The sequence below is a fragment of the Vanellus vanellus genome (assembly GCF_965231255.1).
Source record: "Vanellus vanellus genome assembly, chromosome: 2".
In the NCBI taxonomy this organism is placed as follows: Eukaryota; Metazoa; Chordata; class Aves; order Charadriiformes; family Charadriidae; genus Vanellus; species Vanellus vanellus.
The window spans coordinates 54,997,333-55,012,456 of NC_138906.1; the positions used below are offsets into that span (position 1 = coordinate 54,997,333).

A 15,124-nucleotide genomic window follows, 5' to 3' on the forward strand; every position below is an offset into this window, starting at 1 on the left:
GGAGTTCATGGCTTTGTCTTGAACAGTAGCCTCTTATGATTACTGCATACTGTGCTTTTATGATAGGCGAGACAAATTCCTCCTTGGCCACTTACGTATGTCACCATTAAATGGAGAAAAAGAATTGGGATGACCTAGTCTAAAAGAGGTAAAGCAAACAGCAGAACACTGCCATTGACGAAACAAACTTGCTTTACGCGCATTCTCTAGTTAGTCTGAGTCATCAGTCCTCAAATATGTTTATTCTCTTCCTCCTCCATCTTTCCCTAAGCTGTATTACAAAGCAGTGCTTTGACTGGAAGCTGGGGTGAGTTACGGGGGCGCTCCTGAGAGCAGGCAGGAATGGAGGCTGTGGGGAGGGACTGAGCCAAGGTACTGAGAAAGATGATCGGAGCCCAGGTTGCCAGATCTGCTTGAATCAAGTGTTGCTTCTTAAGGCGGACTCTGGAAGGACATATCCAGCCATGCGTTAGTTCGGCAGCTTCCTTGGTGCCTCTTCCCTGTACTGCCTGTTTTGCCTTTCATCCCTGAGTTACCCCTATTACTTCCTCCTGATGCAGGCTTTGGTCTTAAGGAGTCCCTGGCTGGGTGTTCCTCTTCCTGTTATCTCCCCATCCTCAATGATGGGGATTTCAGTTTTTAAACCAGAATCTTGAGAGGAGAAAAGTATTCCGTGCTTATGAAATGGAGTGAGTCAAACATGCCTTTAAATTGCTGCACGTGTTTCTGGAAAGAGGATCTGAAACCTGCAGAGCAGAGCCAAGTGCAGCGAATAGTGACCATCCACGGAAACTGCCACCCAAATGGTTATCTTTTAAAACTAAGTAGTACAGGTGAGCACATGTATTTTGGGAAGGCTTAAGAGAGACACAGAGGAATTGATTTTCCAGAAATACTAAACTAGGAAGGGTTGCTTAGTTGTTCAAAGTGCACAATTTTTCCTAAAGTCAGGCCAATATACAGTTTTGGAGATGTACTTCTAGTATGTGTTGAGCTCAGGAATCTGCCTTCACCGATTTAATTTCCTTATCAGAACACATCAGAAATGTTTTCTTCTCTTAGTATGTCTGTATATGAATGTGTCTTTGTATATGTATCCATGTGTGTGTGTCCCATTATTAACAGTTAGCGTAATAGTAGGCATCAGGAATGAAATGGACTGTAAAATTTCCATGCCATCTGCCCAAACAGCAGACTGGCTTCAAAAAGAATACTGAGATGTTTATGAAAGCTAGACTGGATGATGAGGATGATGAAGAAGTCTCTGTGTGAGAAAAATCCTCATCTTTCAACTGGCAAACTCTTTGAAAATCACAACTTTCTGATTTTCTGATGTCTGATATGCTGTCTTTCAAGTGCAGGATTCCAGTTTTCTGCTTTGTGAGAACTGTGTTAGAACAGCACGTAGATTGAGCAAAACAAAGTTGATGATATGACAAAATGTTTTGATATGTTGTCCTAATTCAAGAGAGGATTTCTTACCCCTCCATGGAAGAGAGCTGCTTGTCAGCATGGGCTGAGGCTGCAGCGAGCCCAGTTTTGGTGGCAGCAGCTGTGTCGCTGGTTTTGCTCTTCTGCTAGAACCACGGGGTGACAGCAGCACCAGGGGCAGCATTAGGGTGGCAAATTTGTAGATGAAGGAATACAAATTTGATTACAGTATTGGTTATGCTGTTAGCCAAGTTCAGCCAAATTGCATTTATGTTGAGCAACACTCATAGCCTGCTGAAGCCAGTGGGAGTTTTGCCATCAGCTTCCCTAGGGGGTAAGATTTTGCTCATTGTTTAAATTAGCTGTATCTTCACGGGAGCATATGGGAGGAAATGCAAAGGTTTTGAATGGAAGGAGCCAGTAAGCAGCTTTATGCATTTACTTTGTTACACAGGTAAAAGCTGAGACAGCAGAACCCATCTGCTAGACCTTCAACACGTCTCTGTAAAACCCATGTTAGAGTCAGAGCATTTTTTGCTATTTTATTTATGGCCCTGGCTGCCTGAATGAGTGCATCTGGAGCTCAGATGCCTTATGCCCTTATTGTAAATTAGTTAACTTGAAAAACTGCGCACACTGTCAGATCTTTGCTGTGGAAATGCCAGGCTCTGTAGTTGAGGTGCTTTTGTGAGTGCGTATGTTTTTTACGTGAAAAGGCTGTTGAACTTTATGCATAAACACTGTTCTCTGTCTCTTTTTTCCCCTCCCTCTTTTGTTACAGACTGTGGACTAGCATTGAATATTCAGGGAAAGCTCCCCAGGGAGATTAGGGACATGGACAGATTTTAAACAGGGCCTTAATGCATGGACACGAAAGGACAAACGTTCTAGTGGGAATACTAATGCAAATGCCCTGCATTGGGGTCAAAATGCATTAAACAGCTGCTTGCATGCTAAAGATGCTTTTAAAAACAATACAGACCGGAAATTATAAAATTTATAAATAGAGATCTTGCTATTTCCTCAGTGCAGTAGCCAAAGAGAGTAAAAGTACTTCACTGACCACCTTTGTTACAAAGCGTACAACACTGTCAAGTACCAGTGCTAGAGAGAAGCGCATCTCTGAATCCCCTTCTGCAGGGCTCAGAAACCCAGATCCTGCTGAAACTTACTTCAGACAGGAGTTGTCCGTGCCCTTCCTGGAGACCTATGGGAACTAAGACTTGACAGCAGTAGGAATTAGATGCTTTGGCGTGAGTAAACCACTGTTGTCGTCAGTTACTCTGATAACACCATTGTGGAAGATAGCCTATTGCTATTTTTAATAAATCTACATTAAAAGAAATCCAATGAAGCCATTGCACAAAGAAGCAGTAACAGTGCATCTGTTTGGGCCAGCTATGCAGCAACTAAACTCAAGTGGAGTCCAACTGGAAAAACTGACTACCTAGATGGGTCAGCGTTTGAAACTGGCTTGCATAATAGCGACACGGCAATATCAAAGCTGCCGTGCAGCTTTGATCACCACATGGTTGGTATTTATCATTATGCTATGTGTGTATTAAAGGAAGGTTTGACAGATTTAACATAAATGTAATGAAAAAATATTTCAAGTACCTTATGTTTCTGAAATAAATATATGTTGCCCTATTATTGCTGTATGTTTGCCTTATGGGTCCTTCAGCCTGACTCCACGTCACTGCTGAGCCCCAGGTTCTGAAATGGAAACAAGTCACATTTGCAGTATAGAAGTGCAGTAGTGTCCGTATAATATTTAGATCATTTAAGTTCCCATTGTGGACCACATTTCATTACCTGTGCACTTCATATGACCTATTGTCTCTATTGCCACTGCCTTATGTTACGGTAATCCCTAAAAAAGCTGCCACTAAATTGAGACCCTTTGTTTTAGGTGCTGCATGCTTGCAGCTGCTATAAGCATTTGGCAGCTTCAAACTCCACATTTCTTAAGCTCCATCTTAGTTTGGGGCAGAAGAACAAGTCCTCAGTGAGGAGCCCTGCAGCGCTGCGCCCTGCAGCCTGCATCTTTTCATTGCTGCCTGCCTTCTGCATCATTCCTATAGCTCTTCCTTTTGACTCCTTTTTGCTTTCTACCCATTCAGATGTATCTTACCAAGCTCACAACTTTTCCTGGTCTGCCACCCCTCATTGTGCTCTTTAAACCATTCCTTGGAGACATCCTCTCTGCACTAAAAGTTGCTCCCAAGCTTTTTCTGCGAGCTGGTTTTGAGGCTGTGTTGGGTGTATGCATCCTGTTTGCAACTTGGAAGACTTCTTGCACTGGAAGACAGTGGTTGGCCCATTCTGCAGCTATAAGAAATAGGTAGAACTGCAGCTGCTGTCCGCAGGAGATATAATTTCGGATTCTTTCAGAATGAGATGGCCTCTCTAACCTTAGCCTTGCTCTCAGTAATGCCTGTGGTGTAACCACGCTCAACAGTTTGTGGTTTGGATGTTAAAGAGAAGAGGTCCCTTTGAGAACACGACTGCTGTTGACATAAATGGCAAGACCTCATGATGTGTGCATTCACACATGGCCATTAAAGCTAATCGGACAGCAAGACCAGTCAGACCCCCTCTTTGCAGGCTGGTCCTTGCTGAAATTAATACTTTTGTGAGCCCCTGATATGGTGCCACTAGAGTTAACCAGGGTGTGCCCTTGCATGCCCCCGCTCTTCCTCCCTGGCCTAAAATACACAGATGTCTCTTAAGATGAGTGCCGCTGCCTTGTCTCTACTTCTCTGGCTGTGTCTCAGAGATGCTTGGAGAAGAGGAAAAGCTAAAGGGTGGGAGCATTTTTCCAACCTCGCAGTACGCGCTTTTCCACAGAAGGCGGGATTGCACTGCACAGCCGTCCTGGGTCCTGCCGCTGCCGCCCTGCTCCCCCGACTTATCCGCTACGTGGTGCTGGGTTAAAAAGGAGGGGGGAAAGAAACAAAAAACCAAGCAGGACTGGGGAGTGAAATGGAGACACTTTCCTTAGTGTGCTTCAAGGGGAAGGTGACTAACGCTTGCGCATGTGTCCAGAAGGTGGCACCGGCAGCCCGACTCTGCCGGCAGCGCTCCCGGCCCGGCCCGGCTCGGCTCCAGCCCGGCGGGCACCGCCGCCCCGGCTGGAAACAGCTTGGCTAATCGGGGGTCTCGGCCTCCCTAAAGGCTCTCAGCCCTTTAAGCCTTCAGCCAAGCCTGTGCTATCCTTGCCTGGCCTCTGAGCCCACGCGTGACCGGCACGGGGACGCACACACACCAGTAATCATTGGTGTGACTGGGATCTTGCGACTTGAATAGGCAACTGACCCTCGGGAAGAGCAAAAGCTTGAAGCAGTGGGATCTTCACCTCTTCGTTACAAAATGAGTGTTGCTGTTGAAGCGGGGAAAAGCCCGTCTCGAGACACCATTCAGGGTTGGTTTGGTTTTTTTTGAAGGATGTCTTGGCAGCAGCTGCTAGCGCTGCGTGGGCACTGCCGCTCGGTTAGTAGATGTGCATGTATTGGTACAAGCAGTTGAGTCCTCACACGCGCTGGCAAGCACTTCTCAGGTGACACAGTTCTAAATACTAAAAGAAAAGACGGTGCTTTGTCTTCTCCATTTTGGGGGAATCTGTGTGGCTGCGAAAGGTAGACCCGGAGCAGGGGTTTGGCACTGTAACGCGAGGCTTTCAGCCAAAGTGTGGGGTGAGGAGACACCTCAGTGCTGGAGAGCCCTCAGCTCAGCGCCCCCGGGCAGTGAAACCGTTTCGCTGCAAAGCAGAGAGGATAAAATTTTCAACCATGCTTGAGGAACCAGACGAGTTAGGCTTTTCTGCAAGAGCGAATCTGACTTTTATGTTTCCTTTCTTGAGATGGAAGATAGCTTTCTTAATTTAGGCAGTGGTTTTCCAACCTCAGAAACCACAGGGATGCATGCTGGGTTTTGGGGATATCCTGCTCTCCACATTGGCCAGTCTATCCCCATTTTCCCTTACTAGCATTATTGCTTTTGGTTACAAAAAAAGTCTTTTTTCCCCTCTTTTCTTCACCCCGTCTCACCTCAGCAGGAGCCAAAACCAGGCTCCTGTGCTTGCTACGCAGAGCCAGCTGCTCTGGTGGGAAGGGGAAGGCAGGCACCAGGCCAGCTGCCAGCTGTGGCATCGCTGCCAGTCCTCGTCCTCCAGCCACTGCCCTCTGCTCCCTCGGTGGCAGCCGTTCAGGTTCAGTCACGAACACTAGCAGGCAGGACAAGATACTTGAGGGAGATCAGCGGGACGTCTGTTGATCACTTTTGCAAGAGACCCCAACAAAACAACATCCAAAGTAACCCCCAAACTCCCAAAGCTATCTTCTGTGCTGGTTCTTAGGCGCTATTAGTTTGCATCTGGTGGCATGAAATTGAAAAGCAGGCTGGAGTAAACTCCTGATAAACTCCTGATATCTGGGCACAGTGTGTTTACTGTGTGCCTTTAGTTTAACAGTGTCCTGAAAGGACCCTTGCTCTTTAGAACTATACACTGAGTGGCTAAAAGTAACTAGTTTAAAATACAGATAATTAAGTCCATTTAAATTTTAAAAAGGTTTTACCACTAAGGAGGAAACACGTAGGTTGAAAATAAGGAGTAGAGGAGAAATTATTCCGAGTTGCGCAGTTGACTTTGTGCTGGAACAGCCTGCTTTTTCCCTGGTGCCTGTCTGCTGTTGATCGCTCTTGGCATTATGCATATGCAGGAAGGCAGAACATGCAGCTGGACAAGAGGGCTGCATACGGAGAGAAGAATTTTGACCTTGCAGCAACTTCAGATGTCGCTGTTTCTTCTTATTTCTGCCCATGTCCTTTTGTTTCTTCCATCGTCCCCTTGCTAGAGAGTGTTAGGAGCTGGGCCTCTCACTTTTTTTCTTTTTTTTTTTATTGAGTTATTGATTTACACCACTTCTGATAGATTCTTTATCAACTGCTCCCTACAAGACACACTGCAGGCCTGCTTCCCTTCTGTACCAGCTGTGCTGGGGAACTGCTGATGAGGAACAAAATAGGAGCTACTGAGCAATCATTGGAGACTGGCTATTAAAAAAAAAAAAAGCCAGCTAATTAGAGCTTAGCGGAAGAGGCAACACTTTGTGCAAAAACACCAGAAGGTAGGCCCTCCAAATCCCATACACTCCCTGTAAACAGCTGTAATTAACCCCACAGTGTTCAATTTATTAATTAAAATTTAATTAATATTTTCTGTCCTTGACAATCATCTTAGAGGCGGTCAGGAAAACATAGTGGCAGCTGGGTTTCCATAGAGCAGCAGTGACATTCAAGGGGGCAGAGGCACAGGAGACTCCTGTCAGTCTCCCAGTCCTACCTGTGATAGAACTGAAACTGGTCACTAGATCGCTGGCAAAGGAGGGGAGGATGGGAGGCAGTGCAAGCCCCAGTCTTCTGCACGCTTCCAGGCATCAAATACATCACCCACCTGGGTTATTTGAAAGTGTGAGAGGGAGGAATAGCGAGAACACCACCTGAGGGCTGCTGTACAGCGCTGTATTTTACCTGGTTTTGATGTTCTGCTTGCTGCTTTGTCTGAGTAGAGTGAGTTCAGCAGAGAGACCTCTCCTGAGTTTCATGGGCCCCATCAAAGCAGAACAGCTATTGCTTAAACATGCTGTGTCTGTACTACCAGCTTGGCCCACTCCTGTTTTGCTCCAGGAATGGGTTTCCTGGTCATTCGTACTACCCGTGGTCAGTATGTCAGACACCCGTCACTGTCTGAGCTCTCTTCTGGAACAAATCCGTTGTTATTGCCAAGGGGAATTGTGAGTGTCATCAACCATGTAGTTCACTCCAAGGTTTGCTCCAGACAGACAGGATAGATGTGAAAGACACCAAATGTATTTCCCTCAACAAGAACAGTGCTTCAGCATTATTCCAGGTTAGGCAATAGCATAATTTGTGCCCTCACCCATCCTTTTCCTAGAGCACGCAGCAGTTTTTCTCTGGCATTGTAATGATTTTGACGCAGCACTGGCGGCCTGCAGCATACACCTGTTAGTATTCTCCATATTTTGAACTGAAACAAACCCCACCAAGGCCATGCACAGAAAATAACAACTGTTAACTACAGGGTCACGAGCAGAGACATGAGCTGAGCACTCTGCAGCGTGGCTACAGCCAGCCCACTCGGTAGGGAGCAAACTCTTGACAGCCTGGACCTGAACTGTCCTGCAAAAACTGGTCTGCAGTACAGGCCTGGTAAGGATGGCCATGAGGTAAAGAAAGTCTTTTATTCCCCATTTAACAGAAAGGTGCAGACTGACTCAGCAAGAGAACATACTTGGAGCATGTTGAAACCACGTCTCCCAGGTCATGGGGAAAAATCTTTCAGTACAGAACTGTTAGATAGAAGTAAGTGGGGAAAGGAGATGGGACAGGACACAGTCACTATCGTCGCCACCATCTTGTCTCTGCTCCTCCGGATGAAACATGATGGGTTAGGCAGGTGTTTGGTACACCTAGTGGATCAGGCCATTCTGGTAGTGAAATGGCATGCCATTTCTCAATCCTAGGGAGGCAGGCACCAAGCTGTTCAGTGCTATGAGGTCAGAAGTGCTTCTGAACACACCCAGAAGGAGAACTGGAGGTTCCTGGTGAACGTCAGCCTCAGAAAAGATGAGTGTCACAATTTGGAGTCCCTTTGGCCTCCAGGCTTTGGTTCAGAACTGTGACTTTAGGACCATCACAGACCCTGTCCTTACGGTCTTTCCTATGGTCACACAAGAAACCAACCTCAGACCCACCAGGCCGTGAGTTACATCTCCCATTAGTTGTGTGCTCCCAGACATGGCCAACACTGAGGGGTGATGGCAGGGGGGGCTAGAATGAGCAAGTTCTCTGCCCTTTGTGATACCCTGCAAAGGTGCTCATGCAGGGCTGTCCCCAGTCTGCCAGCAGCAAGGCCAGAATGGCAGAGATGAAGATGCAGTGGTTCTGTTGGCTTCAGACTGGGACACCCGATATGGCAATGCTGAGTCACAGCAGCGTTTAATCTTGTTTTGCCACACGTGATGAAACAGGTCTGATCCGTTCTTACACTGTTGGTAATTCCAGGTAGATTTCAGTAGAACTGAGGGAGATGGAGACAGATGCTGAGACTCACTGTAGCCTTCATTCTGAAATGAAACTCCAAATGAGCAGAGTAACTGTCCAGCAACTATTGCAATTATTGCCTGACTTTGTGTGCATCATGTAGCCTTTTCTTACTTTCTTTTTTTCTTTCTTCCAATCTAGGAAAATATTTTAACTGTATTTTTAGAAATGCACTTCCTGCACCTCTCCAAAATTCACCAGCTTCTCTGACTTTTATACAAAGAAGAGCGGGGAAAAACACCCAAACCTCAGGCAACTCACTGCTAAGTTTTGAATTTGACATTCAGAACAACAAATACATCCAAACGATTTTTGCTTTACTGTTAGTCATTTGTAGTAACCTGCAATTAAAAGGCTCAGCATTTGTTCTCATCTCTTTCTGAAATTACATTTTCCACTTCCTAGGCCCTGGCCTCAGGCAGTGGATTTTTGAAGCAATCATGCCTTGATAATTAATGTTTAAAGATGAATGTTGCAACTTTTAACACAGTGTGTCACTGAGTAAGCATCCAGCAATGCCTGGTACCAAAAAAGAATACAAAAAATATAAGGCTTTCACTGGAAGCTGCAGGTTTTGCGGACCTTATCCTTAGAGCTCCCAGCTGCAGTATGTTTGATTACCCCTTCCTCTGTGCTTGTAGATGAGGGAGACTGCCATGCTTATAAAAAGCGGAAGAAAATAAATACCGCATCTGATCTGTCAGTTCTTTGTGCCACTGACTCATCACCCCAGAAAGCTTGCTGGGAACGATTAGCTCATGCAGAGCGGGAGGAGAGAAGTCTTTGACAAATGATCTATAGGTGTAACCCAACCAGTGCCATTTTGGGTTTTTGCAAAAGGGCAGGAGGACAAGGGATGGAGTGGGAGGAGGGGAAGGGAGTAAAAATGGAAGACGGGGCGGCAAAGCATGGTCAGAAGTTCCTTTTCTATTTCATGTCCCTTTGTTTGTCCCACATCTGCTGTTTCTCTGTAGAAGACACAGCTTCCAGTCTGTTTCTAACCCAGTTAGTTTTACCTGTGATAGTAGCACATCCTACGTGGGTGCTCCTCAGTGGCGTTATCTGAATCTCTCATTGCAGCATTTTTTGGTGCTTTAGAAATTAAGCCACTGTATCATCCCTTTTTAACAGAAATCCATAGCAACTGAAAAGGCAAGTGGGAAAATCAGCAAGTTCAGCATTTCAGGAAGGGGAAAGGGTAGTCTGTATTGAGCCTGCCTCCTTAATTTAGGCATCTGACTTGAGCATTGCAGTCCTGATTCAGACCTTTTGGAAGACACACCTCATGCCTAGCATTTCCCAATCGGTTGGCATGAGGCAGCTGCCTCTTCACCTGACACTCCTAAGACAGGAAAAGTGGGAAAGTACTCATGTGGTCTTGTGAGTGGTTTCTGTCAAAAGGGGCAGGGGAGTCACACTGTACCATGGGAGGTGTCTGGCCATGCCAGGGACCCCATACTGCATCCACTAGTTTGGTACATCCCCTTCCAATCTGATCTCGTAGTGCCATTTCTCATACAGTGAAGCCTTTCCTGGTCTGGCAGAGGCCAGTGACAAAAGCCTAAACAGATAAACTGGAACAAGAATAGAATACTACTTTGGGCTAGTTTCACACACACACACACACACACACACCCCTTCTTTTCTACCTTCCAGAAAAGAGAAGGAAATTCCCAATCCAACACGCAACTGGCAGGTCAGCAAAACAAGTTTGGAGCAGGTACTTTGGGCTTTGTTACACTTTGATGTTCTTTCTACTCAGAAGAAACCAAAACCCAAAGAGCTCCTGGAGGAGCTCCATGTGTCTGATTCTGCAATTAAGTGTGAAAACGGAACCTCCCAAATAATCTTGCCTTTCTGGAAGTGAAGTGAGGTTCAGGCTCTAAGAAAGATTAGTAAGAGAAACATCCAGCACTAGTCATACTCATTTGGGTAACAGGCAAGTTTCTGCCTGTGCATTAGTGACTTCCTAAGCAGTAATCCCAGCTGAATAGTAAATGAAGTATTGCCTTCTGCTTTAATAATTTCCTCTTCTTTTAGCATTGTTTACATACCATCAACAGCATGCTGATACATTAACTGGGTACCCAGTGCTTGGCTATTTTATTATTTGTTGCTTTAGTTATCTACCCAGATTGCTGATCCTAAAAGTATTAAGCTAATTTTTAGATGATTTTACTGTTGGAAGGACAGTTGGTTTGAATTCTATTTTTTTTGTTTGTTTTTTTGGCTCCTTTAGAAGTTTTCCATTAAAGATGAGGAGCTATTTGTACTGAATTTAAGGTGCTCAAAATAGCTTGCTTGCATTTTTCTGTTGATTTTTCACTGATCCCTTAAAAAACAGAGATCCAGAGAGCACTACTGCAGGGTACAGGGTCCTTCAGTTACACTTCATGTTAAACATGACAAAGATTATTCAGCATTTTGCTAAATTGAGGCATTACCAAGTCCCATGGAATGGAAAATGCTTTGAGAGTAAAAGCAGCGTGTTTTTCAAGAAATGCTTAGTCCTAAACAGATCATTCAAATGGAGTGTAAAAAAGACTCTATTACAGCTAATGAAAAGATTTTGTTCAACCTCAGTGGGCTCTCAAACAGGCAGAGATAATATTCTTGCCCTTGCTAACAGCGTTCATTTAGCTGTGTTTCCTTTCCTAGACTGGGAATTAGATTTCCTTCTCCATTGTTTGTATAGAGAGACTCAAACTGCTCAAGAAGATCATGTGGTAGCCACTGTGTTTAGAAGAAGGAGCTGCACGTGAATAGAAGATACCTCCCAACTTCATGTTCGGCCATTTAGCTTTAGTCAAAGTAAGCATCCTTACCATGCTTTTAAGCTGATGCCCTCCAACAGACCGTACCGTACCAGTCTACTGCACACACTGTCTTGCTGCCATGAGGGACTGTAAAAGAGCCCACATAAACAAACAGCAAGCATCTGTCTCACGTGCCAGCTCACACACCTGCGTGCATGCGTTCGCACTGGTGAGCATGTACATTAAGCCATCCAAGTTTATACGCCTAAGGTTGGAAATACATATCTTTTTTTTTTTTTTTGAGGCTCCGTTTCCAGTCTATTCCAAATCCTATCCCCAGACTTAACATACTTCGTTCTTACATTGCCGACTTTGAAGTCTATGCACCTGAATTGGGCAGGCTCCCAGCACCTTCATTTGTCTCTGGACCAGACTTCAATTGGTACACTTTATCTAGAGGACATTTTGAAAGACATATGACTGTTGACTTCCAAGGCCATTTCATAAGGACCAGGACTCGTAAAGAAGCAAGCAGAGGCACAGAGCAATTTGATCAGGGGCACAGCCACCTAACTATCAAGGATGAGGGTAAAATTTAGGGTTCTAGATTTCTACCTGCACCAGAGCATAATTTGCTGTCTTTATTTTGTTTTATCTTTTGCTCGTTCTCGTCCTTACTTCTTCACTGTTAGAATTAAAATTTGTGCTCCAAATTCCTTGTCTTCTTCTGAAACCAGCAATGAATGCTGTAGGTTTTTTCTGAAGAAAACCTTTCTCCAAAGGTGCCACGTGCTACAGTTTTCTCTCTAGGAGCATGGGATAGGGAGAGAAAAGCTCCCTTAATGACCCTTTTGCTATGTAACCTTTCCTTAAAATGCCAGCAACTGAGCTTCCACAGAGAGAACAGCAAATATTGAAAGAGGAATGTGAAGGACATTATGAAAGAAGAAAGCAAGAAAAGGGATCTGCTCAGACAAGTTTCTCAGCAAAGGTGATGTAATATGTACTGTAGAAAATCCCAGCGGTTGACATAACTTACTCTCTTTTTAAGTAGCTGTGGCTGCCAGCAGGCTGGGAGAAACAAAACATACAGCTGGGAATACAGCTGAGCAGATTGTTTTGTCCAAAAGAAATATAGTAGGTGTAAAACTAGTTTTCAAAAGATGTCATTGAAGTTTAATTGAAAAGTGTCCTATTAATTAAGGCTGAGCGACCGATGGATGAAAGTCTCATTTCTGTTGGGACTGTTCGTGGTGATACTGTAATGTTAACTCCTGCATGCTGGGAGTCCTCAAGAGGCTGCTGTTGGGATGCAGTGGCATGCAGTTCTGTTACAAGCACGCAGACCCATTCCTAGAGGTTAGCAAATGTTTAACAAGTTTTTTAACAGCTGTCTTGAAAATTGCCTGGCTTTGTATTGAATGACTTGCACATATTTCAGCCTGGTTTCCTACGGAAATGACTGTTCTCGGCATGTGTGTTGTGCATGTGTCCTCATCTGTGTATGCGCAGTTTGGGAACCTCCTTTCCTGTTATAACAGAGCTGACAGAGAGGCACAGGGTGTTTGAGATACTGAAAATACTAGAATTTTGTGGAAACAGGTGGTTGGATACTGAAGACAGCCTGGACCTTCTCTGCAGGGGAGAGACTGCAGGGAACTGTGCTCTCAGTCAGCCTTGGAGACTCCAAGATGCCCAAATCTGGAGGATCCCAGGTTTTCATATTCCACTTCTTACAGAGCTAAATAGTTTAAAGGTCTTGGCTGCAGCCTGAAATGTTCAATCTTTAAAAAAACTAGCACTTTTCCCCTCCTGCTGCGTGTACAGAGCAAAACGCTGCAGATGCAGAGACTGGTAAACACAAAGTGCCATTAGAAGAATCCATGTATCTGTTTTCAGGTAGGCTAGTTCATAAGAATTGGATAAACTGGTAAATAAAAAGTCCCAGCAGATGGACTACTGTTGATTTATTCATTATTGACAACAGAAGAAGAGCTGTTCAGGAGGAATGCCTATTATGAAAATTATATTTAGTTGTAGGACTGAAATACATGGTCTGTTACCTCCTTTTTACAAATACTGCTAGCACTGTTCAGACTGCCAGCAGGCATGGTTTCATGCAAAAGGATGTGTGGTTATTTTCATAAGGTTTTTGTGAATAAAGCTGGACAAAGCTGCAGGAGATCCCTAATGTTTTTGATGGGACTACTGTCATGTCAAAATGTCATGTGCTAACTTCTCACTTTACTGTAAATTGGTTACAAGGAAAACGCAGGCAGTAGGACTGACAGTACTGGATGTTGTCTTGGAGTGGGAGGTCGAGGGACCTGTTGAATCCTTAGGAATGTCTGAATATTCTTCCTCTGCCTCTGCTACATACCCATTCCTTTGCATTTTCTCTTTTGTTCTAGGTGGAGTCTGGATAAGAGCTGTCAGAAGAGCTTTTTAGCTGGATTGGGGCTACCTAGTGATAGTGATCTTGAACCACCGTTTTTGAGGAGTGGCACCGAAAAGCCTGCTGCTATGCTGAGTGCTTTATGGGTCAAATAACACACCCTCCTTCCTCAGCTGCCTAAAAATCCAGCCATAGATACTGAGCTTCAATCTGAATACGGTAAGTCAGGCCTCAGAAGCCTGCATCCATTGCACAATTGACTTTAAAATAATTATAGTCATCAGCCTATCATACAACTGTTTTAAACCAAGCCTGGAGAAAAATCACTAGCGCACAATGCTGGGCAGATGACACTCGTATTGCCAGTTCTCTCCCCGTTGTACTAAAACTACAGTAAATGAGGTCTTGTTAGTACACCCAAGCACTGTGCTGATGTTGGTTCGCATTTCAAGAACTCCCTCAGTTACAGCAGTGCTGAGGCTGGAAAACCACAGTGGATCACTGGAAAAGCGCTGCCCACTGCCAAAAACAGTCTTGCTTCTTGGCCATGACAAAAGCTCAAGATTTCTTTGTGCAACTTCAGTTTACTTCCTAAACTGGAAAGTGCAAAAGACATCATCTAAGCTGGCCAGTTACTTAAGTGAATAAAGTGGCAGTCTACTTTTTTTTTATTAGAGTAGAACAACAAAGAACAGAAAGGATTGTTGCCTACTAAAGTGACAACTCACTATCCCTCAAGGTAGTATCCCTCAAGGTTACTGTATCCCTAAAGAGACAGTAACTTTTGAAAAACCTCTCTATCCAGGATACGCTATCCCTAAAGCATGCCTTAGGGTTACCGTATCCCTAAAGATCCAGCAAAGTTTCAAAAACCTCATCTTGGATTTTCCTTACAATTTGCTGGGCTCCGTTTAAGAGAAAGTTTCCCCCAACTAAAACCTTGGATGGGGGAGGAAGGGCAGTGTAACAGACTGCTCTCCTTTTGCGTAGAGGTGAAAACCAGCTGGTTGCTCCAGTTGGCCTTTACGCCAGCATTTGATAAATTTGTTCCTTTGCTGTTCCCACTAAATCCTTTCTGGTGTCACACTCACACACACAGCCCTCTCCTATTCTCACATAACTCCCGTGCATACTCTGGCTTCTTTATGAAAGTCCATTTGTGGCTTGAAAAGCTCGTATCAGAAACAAAGCTATTTAAATGTCTTGTGATTTCTTATGTTTATTCTATTGGCGTTTGAGCACAGTTGCTGAAAGTCTGAGAATGGTTGCTGCTCCCGCTTGAATTTCTTCCCTTCCCCACCCCTAAACCAGGTGACATCTTTAGTTTCAAATTGCATAGCAGGGAGCACGTTAAAACATGAGGTCGGAGAGAAATGGGAAACAACATGATGGGGCTGCAGTTTTAGGTGCTGCAAAC

General features: G+C 44.7%; 1 protein-coding gene across 3 annotated transcripts in view; it reads left to right on the plus strand.

Annotated features, from left to right (window-relative positions):
- COA1 (cytochrome c oxidase assembly factor 1) overlaps positions 1–15,124 on the plus strand; it is a 52,687-nt gene that overhangs the window by 14,456 nt on the left and 23,107 nt on the right. For 2 of the 3 annotated variants that reach the window (XM_082479279.1, XM_082479277.1), the window contains exon 2: positions 13,724–13,926. The gene's annotated coding sequence lies outside the window, so the exon portion shown is untranslated. Of the gene's footprint in view, positions 1–11,291; positions 11,368–13,723; positions 13,927–15,124 lie in introns of those variants that run through there. The other variant, XM_082479278.1, reaches the window with a different exon arrangement.